The sequence below is a fragment of the Leucopleurus acutus genome (genome assembly GCF_964270905.1).
Source record: "Leucopleurus acutus genome assembly, chromosome: 4".
Classification (NCBI taxonomy): Eukaryota; Metazoa; Chordata; class Mammalia; order Artiodactyla; family Delphinidae; genus Leucopleurus; species Leucopleurus acutus.
In genome coordinates, this window is record NC_139146.1 from 101,326,082 (window position 1) to 101,340,011 (window position 13,930).

The following is a 13,930-nucleotide window of genomic DNA, read 5'->3' on the forward strand; positions in this document are numbered from 1 at the left end:
ATTGTAGTGCAGATTTCCTTTGCAAGCTTGCTTGCTTGGCCAAAAAGGGCGTATGCGTTTTTTCCTGAATATATTCAGGAAAAAACGCATACGCCCTTTTTGGCCAAGTGCATCATTGTGGACGTTCTGCCTCTTTTCCTATGCTTTACATGCAATTCCAGTCTACCTCCTGAAATCGGTTTCCTGCAATTCTGCCCCGCTTTCAACTATTCTTGCCTGCCTTACTTCAATATATTTTTGGAAGATAGCTGTCATTTATAACTCTGCAGGTTTGTGAATTACAGTGCCCCTGAGCTCCTTTCTTCAACTCGCTTTCTTGTGAGCTGGCCGCAACACCGCAGGATTGCTTCAGGCCCTAGTTTGGTTCCGGCACGGCATTTTGAGCCTTTGGTTAATTCCTCTTCCTGGTGGGAAATGAGAGTTAAATTTGCCCGTCCAGACACCTCCACCTAGTCTCTCATTGGTTCTCCCTATTCCTGTTCATTTTCCACAGAAATTGCAAACTGGGCCAAACAGGAGGTTAAAGGCACCGACTCTCCAAGTGGGGAGAGTGTTAGGAAAGCGTCTGGAATGTTGCACCCGAGTACCAGGGGACGAAAACTGAGACACATTTGAACACGTTTCCCGATGACACCGTGGATCATACTCTGGGTTCCACATGCATGTTTTAGCTGAAGGAAGAATCCCTTAAACATGGAGAGTTGAGACTCATGGAATGGGTACCATGCAATATGACTTCAAAGGGTCTGCATTTGCTCACCGAACCTCACTAGTCCTATCACTGCTGCGTTTATGCCGCTGTACACACGCTTGATTCTCTTTCGGAGACATATAAACCCATAGGTTTTAAGATTCTTACTAGTCAGGTATATTCTTAGGCGTTTAATATGGGGTGTTGAGTCCACTTCGTTGAGCAAGGAGTAGCTCTTGTCTATTACATATTTGGCTTATGGAACGGTATCTGTGCTAATTTCAATCTCTGGTTTTATGCAGCACCCCAGCTCACCTTTCCCCTTAAGCAAGCATAAGTTGGTTTTCTACATTTGACACCCTGTTCTGTTTTGTAATGCAGTTCTTGTGTAGCCAAGTTTACATTCCGTGTAGTAGTGATATCTTATGATGTTTCTTTTTCTGTGTGACTTATTTCACTTAGAATCATCGTACCTGAATCCACTCATTATGCTGCTACGGGCCTGATGACATAGATTTCATTGCTGAGTGATATTGCATTGTACGTAAGTAGCACAACTTCTTTATCCATTTTTCGCTTTCTGTGATATTCAACTTGTACCGAAAACGAGGTTCTTGTAAACAGAGCCGGCCGAAAATTTGGGGTGGCTGTGTCTTTTTGATTTTCATTTCCCTAAGCTATAGGACCATAAGTGGAAGTGCCCTAGGCTCTGTTGCTTTGTTTTTTGGATGTTTCAGGAAACACCATACACTTCTCCAGAGTGGCTGCTGGCAATTTACATCACGCCCATCAGCATAACTAGGCTCCCAGTTTTCCATGGCCTGTCCTGCCTTTCTGGATTTTACACTTTTTTCAGATGGCCCTTTTGACCGGGGGGCAGTGAGACTTCATTGTAGTGCAGATTTCCTTTGCAAGCTTGCTTGGTTGGCCAAAAAGGGCGTATGCGTTTTTTCCTGAATATATTCAGGAAAAAACGCATATGCCCTTTTTGGCCAAGTGCATCATTGTGGACGTTCTGCCTCTTTTCCTATGCTTTACATGCAATTCCAGTCTACCTCCTGAAATCGGTTTCCTGCAATTCTGCCCCGCTTTCAACTATTCTTGGCTGCCTTACTTCAATATATTTTTGGAAGATAGCTGTCATTTATAACTCTGCAGGTTTGTGAATTACAGTGCCCCTGAGCTCCTTTCTTCAACTCGCTTTCTTGTGAGCTGGCCACAACACCGCAGGATTGCTTCAGGCCCTAGTTTGGTTCCGGCATGGCATGTTGAGCCTTTGGTTAATTCCTCTTCCTGGTGGGAAATGAGAGTTAAATTTGCCCGTCCAGACACCTCCACCTAGTCTCTCATTGGTTCTCCCTATTCCTGTTCATTTTCCACAGAAATTGCAAACTGGGCCAAACAGGAGGTTAAAGGCACCGACTCTCCAAGTGGGGAGAGTGTTAGTAAAGCGTCTGGAATGTTGCACCCGAGTACCAGAGGACGAAAACTGAGACACATTTGAACACGTTTTCCGATCACACGGTGGATCATACTCTGGGTTCCACATGCATGTTTTAGCTGAAGGAAGAATCCCTTAAACATGGAGAGTTGAGACCCATGGATGGGTACCATGCAATATGACTTCAAAGGGTCTGTATTTGCTCACCGAACCTCACCAATACTATCACTGCTGCGTTTATGCCACTGTACACACGCTTGATTCTCTTTCGGAGACATATAAATCCATAGGTTTTAAGATTCTTACTAGTCAGGTATATTCTTAGGCGTTTAATATGGGGTGTTGAGTCCACTTCGTTGAGCAAGGAGTAGCTCTTGTCTATTACATATTTGGCTTATGGAACGGTATCTGTGCTAATTTCAATCTCTTGTTGTATGCAGCACCCCAAGTCACCTTTCCCCTTAAGCAAGCATAAGTTGGTTTTCTACATTTGACACCCTGTTCTGTTTTGTAATTCAGTTCCTGTGTAGCCAAGTTTACATTCCGTGTAGTAGTGATATCTTAGGATGTTTCTTTTTCTGTGTGACTTATTTCACTTGGAATCATCGTACCTGAATCCACTCATTATGCTGCTACGGGCCTGATGACATAGATTTCATTGCTGAGTGATATTGCATTGTACGTAAGTACCACAACTTCTTTATCCATTTTTCGCTTTCTGTGATATTCAACTTGTACCGTAAACGAGGTTCTTGTAAACAGAGCCGGCCGAAACTTTGGGGTGGCTGTGTCTGTTTGATTTTAATTTCCCTAAGCTATAGGACCATAAGTGGAAGTGCCCTAGGCTCTGTTGCTTTGTTTTTTGGATGTTTCAGGAAACACCATACATTTCTCCACAGTGGCTGCTGGCAATTTACATCACGCCCATCAGCATAACTAGGCTCCCAGTTCTCCATGGCCTGTCCTGCCTTTCTGGATTTTACACTTTTTTCAGATGGCCCTTTTGACCGGGGGGCAGTGAGACTTCATTGTAGTGCAGATTTCCTTTGCAAGCTTGCTTGGTTGGCCAAAAAGGGCGTATGCGTTTTTTCCTGAATATATTCAGGAAAAAATGCATACGCCCTTTTTGGCCAAGTGCATCATTGTGGACGTTCTGCCTCTTTTCCTATGCTTTACATGCAATTCCAGTCTACCTCCTGAAATCGGTTTCCTGCAATTCTGCCCCGCTTTCAACTATTCTTGCCTGCCTTACTTCAATATATTTTTGGAAGATAGCTGTCATTTATAACTCTGCAGGTTTGTGAATTACAGTGCCCCTGAGCTCCTTTCTTCAACTCGCTTTCTTGTGAGCTGGCCGCAACACCGCAGGATTGCTTCAGGCCCTAGTTTGGTTCCGGCACGGCAGGCTGAGCCTTTGGTTAATTCCTCTTCCTGGTGGGAAATGAGAGTTAAATTTGCCCGTCCAGACACCTCCACCTAGTCTCTCATTGGTTCTCCCTATTCCTGTTCATTTTCCACAGAAATTGCAAACTGGGCCAAACAGGAGGTTAAAGGCACCGACTCTCCAAGTGGGGAGAGTGTTAGTAAAGCGTCTGGAATGTTGCACCCGAGTACCAGGGGACGAAAACTGAGACACATTTGAACACGTTTTCCGATCACACGGTGGATCATACTCTGGGTTCCACATGCATGTTTTAGCTGAAGGAAGAATCCCTTAAACATGGAGAGTTGAGACCCATGGATGGGTACCATGCAATATGACTTCAAAGGGTCTGCATTTGCTCACCGAACCTCACCAATACTATTACTGCTGCGTTTATGCCACTGTACACACGCTTGATTCTCTTTCGGAGACATATAAATCCATAGGTTTTAAGATTCTTACTAGTCAGGTATATTCTTAGGCGTTTAATATGGGGTGTTGAGTCCACTTCGTTGAGCAAGGAGTAGCTCTTGTCTATTACATATTTGGCTTATGGAACGGTATCTGTGCTAATTTCAATCTCTTGTTGTATGCAGCACCCCAAGTCACCTTTCCCCTTAAGCAAGCATAAGTTGGTTTTCTACATTTGACACCCTGTTCTGTTTTGTAATTCAGTTCCTGTGTAGCCAAGTTTACATTCCGTGTAGTAGTGATATCTTAGGATGTTTCTTTTTCTGTGTGACTTATTTCACTTAGAATCATCGTACCTGAATCCACTCATTATGCTGCTACGGGCCTGATGACATAGATTTCATTGCTGAGTGATATTGCATTGTACGTAAGTACCACAACTTCTTTATCCATTTTTCGCTTTCTGTGATATTCAACTTGTACCGTAAACGAGGTTCTTGTAAACAGAGCCGGCCGAAACTTTGGGGTGGCTGTGTCTGTTTGATTTTAATTTCCCTAAGCTATAGGACCATAAGTGGAAGTGCCCTAGGCTCTGTTGCTTTGTTTTTTGGATGTTTCAGGAAACACCATACATTTCTCCACAGTGGCTGCTGGCAATTTACATCACGCCCATCAGCATAACTAGGCTCCCAGTTCTCCATGGCCTGTCCTGCCTTTCTGGATTTTACACTTTTTTCAGATGGCCCTTTTGACCGGGGGGCAGTGAGACTTCATTGTAGTGCAGATTTCCTTTGCAAGCTTGCTTGGTTGGCCAAAAAGGGCGTATGCGTTTTTTCCTGAATATATTCAGGAAAAAATGCATACGCCCTTTTTGGCCAAGTGCATCATTGTGGACGTTCTGCCTCTTTTCCTATGCTTTACATGCAATTCCAGTCTACCTCCTGAAATCGGTTTCCTGCAATTCTGCCCCGCTTTCAACTATTCTTGCCTGCCTTACTTCAATATATTTTTGGAAGATAGCTGTCATTTATAACTCTGCAGGTTTGTGAATTACAGTGCCCCTGAGCTCCTTTCTTCAACTCGCTTTCTTGTGAGCTGGCCGCAACACCGCAGGATTGCTTCAGGCCCTAGTTTGGTTCCGGCACGGCAGGCTGAGCCTTTGGTTAATTCCTCTTCCTGGTGGGAAATGAGAGTTAAATTTGCCCGTCCAAACACCTCCACCTAGTCTCTCATTGGTTCTCCCTATTCCTGTTCATTTTCCACAGAAATTGCAAACTGGGCCAAACAGGAGGTTAAAGGCACCGACTCTCCAAGTGGGGAGAGTGTTAGTAAAGCGTCTGGAATGTTGCACCCGAGTACCAGGGGACGAAAACTGAGACACATTTGAACACGTTTTCCGATCACACGGTGGATCATACTCTGGGTTCCACATGCATGTTTTAGCTGAAGGAAGAATCCCTTAAACATGGAGAGTTGAGACCCATGGATGGGTACCATGCAATATGACTTCAAAGGGTCTGCATTTGCTCACCGAACCTCACCAATACTATTACTGCTGCGTTTATGCCACTGTACACACGCTTGATTCTCTTTCGGAGACATATAAATCCATAGGTTTTAAGATTCTTACTAGTCAGGTATATTCTTAGGCGTTTAATATGGGGTGTTGAGTCCACTTCGTTGAGCAAGGAGTAGCTCTTGTCTATTACATATTTGGCTTATGGAACGGTATCTGTGCTAATTTCAATCTCTTGTTGTATGCAGCACCCCAACTCACCTTTCCCCTTAAGCAAGCATAAGTTGGTTTTCTACATTTGACACCCTGTTCTGTTTTGTAATTCAGTTCCTGTGTAGCCAAGTTTACATTCCGTGTAGTAGTGATATCTTATGATGTTTCTATTTCTGTGTGACTTATTTCACTTAGAATCATCGTACCTGAATCCACTCATTATGCTGCTACGGGCCTGATGACATAGATTTCATTGCTGAGTGATATTGCATTGTACGTAAGTACCACAACTTCTTTATCCATTTTTCGCTTTCTGTGATATTCAACTTGTACGGTAAACGAGGTTCTTGTAAACAGAGCCGTCCCAAACATTTGGGTGGCTGTGTCTTTTTGATTTTAATTTCCCTAATCTATAGGACCATAAGTGGAAGTGCCCTAGGCTCTGTTGCTTTGTTTTTTGGATGTTTCAGGAAACACCATACACTTCTCCAGAGTGGCTGCTGGCAATTTACATCCCGCCCATCAGCATAACAAGGCTCCCAGTTCTCCATGGCCTGTCCTGCCTTTCTGGGTTTTACACTTTTTTCAGATGGCCCTTTTGACCGGGGGGCAGTGAGACTTCATTGTAGTGCAGATTTCCTTTGCAAGCTTGCTTGGTTGGCCAAAAAGGGCGTATGCGTTTTTTCCTGAATATATTCAGGAAAAAACGCATACGCCCTTTTTGGCCAAGTGCATCATTGTGGACGTTCTGCCTCTTTTCCTATGCTTTACATGCAATTCCAGTCTACCTCCTGAAATCTGTTTTCTGCAATTCTGCCCCGCTTTCAACTATTCTTGGCTGCCTTACTTCAATATATTTTTGGAAGATAGCTGTCATTTATAACTCTGCAGGTTTGTGAATTAAAGTGCCCCTGAGCTCCTTTCTTCAACTCGCTTTCTTGTGAGCTGGCCGCAACACTGCAGGATTGCTTCAGGCCCTAGTTTGGTTCTGGCATGGCATGTTGAGCCTTTGGTTAATTCCTCTTCCTGGTGGGAAATGAGAGTTAAATTTGCCCGTCCAGACACCTCCACCTAGTCTCTCATTGGTTCTCCCTATTCCTGTTCATTTTCCACAGAAATTGCAAACTGGGCCAAACAGGAGCTTAAAGGCACTGACTCTCCAAGTGGGGAGAGTGTTAGTAAAGCGTCTGGAATGTTGCACCCGAGTACCAGGGGACGAAAACTGAGACACATTTGAACACGTTTCCCGATCACACGGTGGATTATACTCTGGGTTCCACATGCATGTTTTAGCTGAAGGAAAAATCCCTTAAACCTGGAGAGTTGAGACCCATGGAATGGGTACCATGCAATATGACTTCAAAGGGTCTGCATTTGCTCACCGAACCTCACCAGTCCTATCACTGCTGCGTTTATGCCGCTGTACACACCCTTGATTCTCTTTCGGAGACATATAAATCCATAGGTTTTAAGATTCTTACTAGTCAGGTATATTCTTAGGCGTTTAATATTGGGTGTTGAGTCCACTTCGTTGAGCAAGGAGTAGCTCTTGTCTATTACATATTTGGCTTATGGAACGGTGTCTGTGCTAATTTCAATCTCTGGTTTCATGCAGCACCCCAACTCACCTTTCCCCTGAAACAAGCATAAGTTGGTTTTCTACATATGACACCCTGTTTTGTTTTGTAATTCAGTTCCTGTGTAGCCAAGTTTACATTCCGTGTAGTAGTGATATCTTATGATATTTCTTTTTCTGTGTGACTTATTTCTCTTAGAATCATCATACCTGAATCCACTCATTATGCTGTCACGGGCCTGATGACATAGATTTCTTTGCTGAGTGATATTGCATTGTACGTAAGTACCACAATTTCTTTATCCATTTTTCGCTTTCTGCGATATTGAACCTGTACCATAAACGAGGTTCTTGTAAACAGAGCCGTCCCAAACTTTGGGGAGGCTGTGTCTTTTTGATTATTATTTCCCTAAGCTATACGACCATAAGTGGAAATGCCCTAGGCTCTGTTGCTTTGTTTTTTGGATGTTTCAGGAAACACCATACACTTCTCCAGAGTGGCTGCTGGCAATTTACATCACGCCCATCAGCATAACTAGGCTCCCAGTTCTCCATGGCCTGTCCTGCCTTTCTGGATTTTACACTTTTTTCAGATGGCCCTTTTGACCGGGGGGCAGTGAGACTTCATTGTAGTGCAGATTTCCTTTGCAAGCTTGCTTGGTTGGCCAAAAAGGGCGTATGCGTTTTTTCCTGAATATATTCAGGAAAAAACGCATACGCCCTTTTTGGCCAAGTGCATCATTGTGGACGTTCTGCCTCTTTTCCTATGCTTTACATGCAATTCCAGTCTACCTCCTGAAATCGGTTTCCTGCAATTCTGCCCCGCTTTCAACTATTCTTGGCTGCCTTACTTCAATATATTTTTGGAAGATAGCTGTCATTTATAACTCTGCAGGTTTGTGAATTACAGTGCCCCTGAGCTCCTTTCTTCAACTCGCTTTCTTGTGAGCTGGCCACAACACCGCAGGATTGCTTCAGGCCCTAGTTTGGTTCCGGCATGGCATGTTGAGCCTTTGGTTAATTCCTCTTCCTGGTGGGAAATGAGAGTTAAATTTGCCCGTCCAGACACCTCCACCTAGTCTCTCATTGGTTCTCCCTATTCCTGTTCATTTTCCACAGAAATTGCAAACTGGGCCAAACAGGAGGTTAAAGGCACCGACTCTCCAAGTGGGGAGAGTGTTAGTAAAGCGTCTGGAATGTTGCACCCGAGTACCAGAGGACGAAAACTGAGACACATTTGAACACGTTTTCCGATCACACGGTGGATCATACTCTGGGTTCCACATGCATGTTTTAGCTGAAGGAAGAATCCCTTAAACATGGAGAGTTGAGACCCATGGATGGGTACCATGCAATATGACTTCAAAGGGTCTGTATTTGCTCACCGAACCTCACCAATACTATCACTGCTGCGTTTATGCCACTGTACACACGCTTGATTCTCTTTCGGAGACATATAAATCCATAGGTTTTAAGATTCTTACTAGTCAGGTATATTCTTAGGCGTTTAATATGGGGTGTTGAGTCCACTTCGTTGAGCAAGGAGTAGCTCTTGTCTATTACATATTTGGCTTATGGAACGGTATCTGTGCTAATTTCAATCTCTTGTTGTATGCAGCACCCCAACTCACCTTTCCCCTTAAGCAAGCATAAGTTGGTTTTCTACATTTGACACCCTGTTCTGTTTTGTAATTCAGTTCCTGTGTAGCCAAGTTTACATTCCGTGTAGTAGTGATATCTTATGATGTTTCTTTTTCTGTGTGACTTATTTCACTTAGAATCATCGTACCTGAATCCACTCATTATGCTGCTACGGGCCTGATGACATAGATTTCATTGCTGAGTGATATTGCATTGTACGTAAGTACCACAACTTCTTTATCCATTTTTCGCTTTCTGTGATATTCAACTTGTACCGTAAACGAGGTTCTTGTAAACAGAGCCGGCCGAAACTTTGGGGTGGCTGTGTCTGTTTGATTTTAATTTCCCTAAGCTATAGGACCATAAGTGGAAGTGCCCTAGGCTCTGTTGCTTTGTTTTTTGGATGTTTCAGGAAACACCATACATTTCTCCACAGTGGCTGCTGGCAATTTACATCACGCCCATCAGCATAACTAGGCTCCCAGTTCTCCATGGCCTGTCCTGCCTTTCTGGATTTTACACTTTTTTCAGATGGCCCTTTTGACCGGGGGGCAGTGAGACTTCATTGTAGTGCAGATTTCCTTTGCAAGCTTGCTTGGTTGGCCAAAAAGGGCGTATGCGTTTTTTCCTGAATATATTCAGGAAAAAATGCATACGCCCTTTTTGGCCAAGTGCATCATTGTGGACGTTCTGCCTCTTTTCCTATGCTTTACATGCAATTCCAGTCTACCTCCTGAAATCGGTTTCCTGCAATTCTGCCCCGCTTTCAACTATTCTTGCCTGCCTTACTTCAATATATTTTTGGAAGATAGCTGTCATTTATAACTCTGCAGGTTTGTGAATTACAGTGCCCCTGAGCTCCTTTCTTCAACTCGCTTTCTTGTGAGCTGGCCGCAACACCGCAGGATTGCTTCAGGCCCTAGTTTGGTTCCGGCACGGCAGGCTGAGCCTTTGGTTAATTCCTCTTCCTGGTGGGAAATGAGAGTTAAATTTGCCCGTCCAGACACCTCCACCTAGTCTCTCATTGGTTCTCCCTATTCCTGTTCATTTTCCACAGAAATTGCAAACTGGGCCAAACAGGAGGTTAAAGGCACCGACTCTCCAAGTGGGGAGAGTGTTAGTAAAGCGTCTGGAATGTTGCACCCGAGTACCAGGGGACGAAAACTGAGACACATTTGAACACGTTTTCCGATCACACGGTGGATCATACTCTGGGTTCCACATGCATGTTTTAGCTGAAGGAAGAATCCCTTAAACATGGAGAGTTGAGACCCATGGATGGGTACCATGCAATATGACTTCAAAGGGTCTGCATTTGCTCACCGAACCTCACCAATACTATTACTGCTGCGTTTATGCCACTGTACACACGCTTGATTCTCTTTCGGAGACATATAAATCCATAGGTTTTAAGATTCTTACTAGTCAGGTATATTCTTAGGCGTTTAATATGGGGTGTTGAGTCCACTTCGTTGAGCAAGGAGTAGCTCTTGTCTATTACATATTTGGCTTATGGAACGGTATCTGTGCTAATTTCAATCTCTTGTTGTATGCAGCACCCCAACTCACCTTTCCCCTTAAGCAAGCATAAGTTGGTTTTCTACATTTGACACCCTGTTCTGTTTTGTAATTCAGTTCCTGTGTAGCCAAGTTTACATTCCGTGTAGTAGTGATATCTTATGATGTTTCTTTTTCTGTGTGACTTATTTCACTTAGAATCATCGTACCTGAATCCACTCATTATGCTGCTACGGGCCTGATGACATAGATTTCATTGCTGAGTGATATTGCATTGTACGTAAGTACCACAACTTCTTTATCCATTTTTCGCTTTCTGTGATATTCAACTTGTACGGTAAACGAGGTTCTTGTAAACAGAGCCGTCCCAAACATTTGGGTGGCTGTGTCTTTTTGATTTTAATTTCCCTAATCTATAGGACCATAAGTGGAAGTGCCCTAGGCTCTGTTGCTTTGTTTTTTGGATATTTCAGGAAACACCATACACTTCTCCAGAGTGGCTGCTGGCAATTTACATCCCGCCCATCAGCATAACAAGGCTCCCAGTTCTCCATGGCCTGTCCTGCCTTTCTGGGTTTTACACTTTTTTCAGATGGCCCTTTTGACCGGGGGGCAGTGAGACTTCATTGTAGTGCAGATTTCCTTTGCAAGCTTGCTTGGTTGGCCAAAAAGGGCGTATGCGTTTTTTCCTGAATATATTCAGGAAAAAACGCATACGCCCTTTTTGGCCAAGTGCATCATTGTGGACGTTCTGCCTCTTTTCCTATGCTTTACATGCAATTCCAGTCTACCTCCTGAAATCTGTTTTCTGCAATTCTGCCCCGCTTTCAACTATTCTTGGCTGCCTTACTTCAATATATTTTTGGAAGATAGCTGTCATTTATAACTCTGCAGGTTTGTGAATTAAAGTGCCCCTGAGCTCCTTTCTTCAACTCGCTTTCTTGTGAGCTGGCCGCAACACTGCAGGATTGCTTCAGGCCCTAGTTTGGTTCTGGCATGGCATGTTGAGCCTTTGGTTAATTCCTCTTCCTGGTGGGAAATGAGAGTTAAATTTGCCCGTCCAGACACCTCCACCTAGTCTCTCATTGGTTCTCCCTATTCCTGTTCATTTTCCACAGAAATTGCAAACTGGGCCAAACAGGAGCTTAAAGGCACTGACTCTCCAAGTGGGGAGAGTGTTAGTAAAGCGTCTGGAATGTTGCACCCGAGTACCAGGGGACGAAAACTGAGACACATTTGAACACGTTTCCCGATCACACGGTGGATTATACTCTGGGTTCCACATGCATGTTTTAGCTGAAGGAAAAATCCCTTAAACCTGGAGAGTTGAGACCCATGGAATGGGTACCATGCAATATGACTTCAAAGGGTCTGCATTTGCTCACCGAACCTCACCAGTCCTATCACTGCTGCGTTTATGCCGCTGTACACACCCTTGATTCTCTTTCGGAGACATATAAATCCATAGGTTTTAAGATTCTTACTAGTCAGGTATATTCTTAGGCGTTTAATATTGGGTGTTGAGTCCACTTCGTTGAGCAAGGAGTAGCTCTTGTCTATTACATATTTGGCTTATGGAACGGTGTCTGTGCTAATTTCAATCTCTGGTTTCATGCAGCACCCCAACTCACCTTTCCCCTTAAACAAGCATAAGTTGGTTTTCTACATATGACACCCTGTTTTGTTTTGTAATTCAGTTCCTGTGTAGCCAAGTTTACATTCCGTGTAGTAGTGATATCTTATGATATTTCTTTTTCTGTGTGACTTATTTCTCTTAGAATCATCATACCTGAATCCACTCATTATGCTGTCACGGGCCTGATGACATAGATTTCTTTGCTGAGTGATATTGCATTGTACGTAAGTACCACAATTTCTTTATCCATTTTTCGCTTTCTGCGATATTGAACCTGTACCGTAAACGAGGTTCTTGTAAACAGAGCCGTCCCAAACTTTGGGGAGGCTGTGTCTTTTTGATTATTATTTCCCTAAGCTATACGACCATAAGTGGAAATGCCCTAGGCTCTGTTGCTTGGTTTTTTGGATGTTTCAGGAAACACCATACACTTCTCCAGAGTGGTTGTTGGCAATTTACATCCCGCCCATCAGCATAACAAGGCTCCCAGTTCTCCATGGCCTGTCCTGCCTTTCTGGATTTTACACTTTTTTCGGATGGCCCTTTTGACCGGGGGGCAGTGAGACTTCATTGTAGTGCAGATTTCCTTTGCAAGCTTGCTTGGTTGGCCAAAAAGGGCGTATGCGTTTTTTCCTGAATATATTCAGGAAGAAACGCATACGCCCTTTTTGGCCAAGTGCATCATTGTGGATGTTCTGCCTCTTTTCCTATGCTTTACATGCAATTCCAGTCTACCTCCTGAAATCGGTTTCCTGCAATTCTGCCCCGCTTTCAACTATTCTTGGCTGCCTTACTTCAATATATTTTTGGAAGATAGCTGTCATTTATAACTCTGCAGGTTTGTGAATTACAGTGACCCTGAGCTCCTTTCTTCAACTCGCTTTCTTGTGAGCTGGCCACAACACCGCAGGATTGCTTCAGGCCCTAGTTTGGTTCCGGCATGGCATGTTGAGCCTTTGGTTAATTCCTCTTCCTGGTGGGAAATGAGAGTTAAATTTGCCCGTCCAGACACCTCCACCTAGTCTCTCATTGGTTCTCCCTATTCCTGTTCATTTTCCACAGAAATTGCAAACTGGGCCAAACAGGAGGTTAAAGGCACCGACTCTCCAAGTGGGGAGAGTGTTAGTAAAGCGTCTGGAATGTTGCACCCGAGTACCAGGGGACGAAAACTGAGACACATTTGAACACGTTTTCCGATCACACGGTGGATCATACTCTGGGTTCCACATGCATGTTTTAGCTGAAGGAAGAATCCCTTAAACATGGAGAGTTGAGACCCATGGATGGGTACCATGCAATATGACTTCAAAGGGTCTGTATTTGCTTACCGAACCTCACCAATACTATTACTGCTGCGTTTATGCCACTGTACACACGCTTGATTCTCTTTCAGGGACATATAAATCCATAGGTTTTAAGATTCTTACTAGTCAGGTATATTCTTAGGCGTTTAATATGGGGTGTTGAGTCCACTTCGTTGAGCAAGGAGTAGCTCTTGTCTATTACATATTTGGCTTATGGAACGGTATCTGTGCTAATTTCAATCTCTTGTTGTATGCAGCACCCCAACTCACCTTTCCCCTTAAGCAAGCATAAGTTGGTTTTCTACATTTGACACCCTGTTCTGTTTTGTAATTCAGTTCCTGTGTAGCCAAGTTTACATTCCGTGTAGTAGTGATATCTTAGGATGTTTCTTTTTCTGTGTGACTTATTTCACTTAGAATCATCGTACCTGAATCCACTCATTATGCTGCTACGGGCCTGATGACATAGATTTCATTGCTGAGTGATATTGCATTGTACGTAAGTACCACAACTTCTTTATCCATTTTTCGCTTTCTGTGATATTCAACTTGTACCGTAA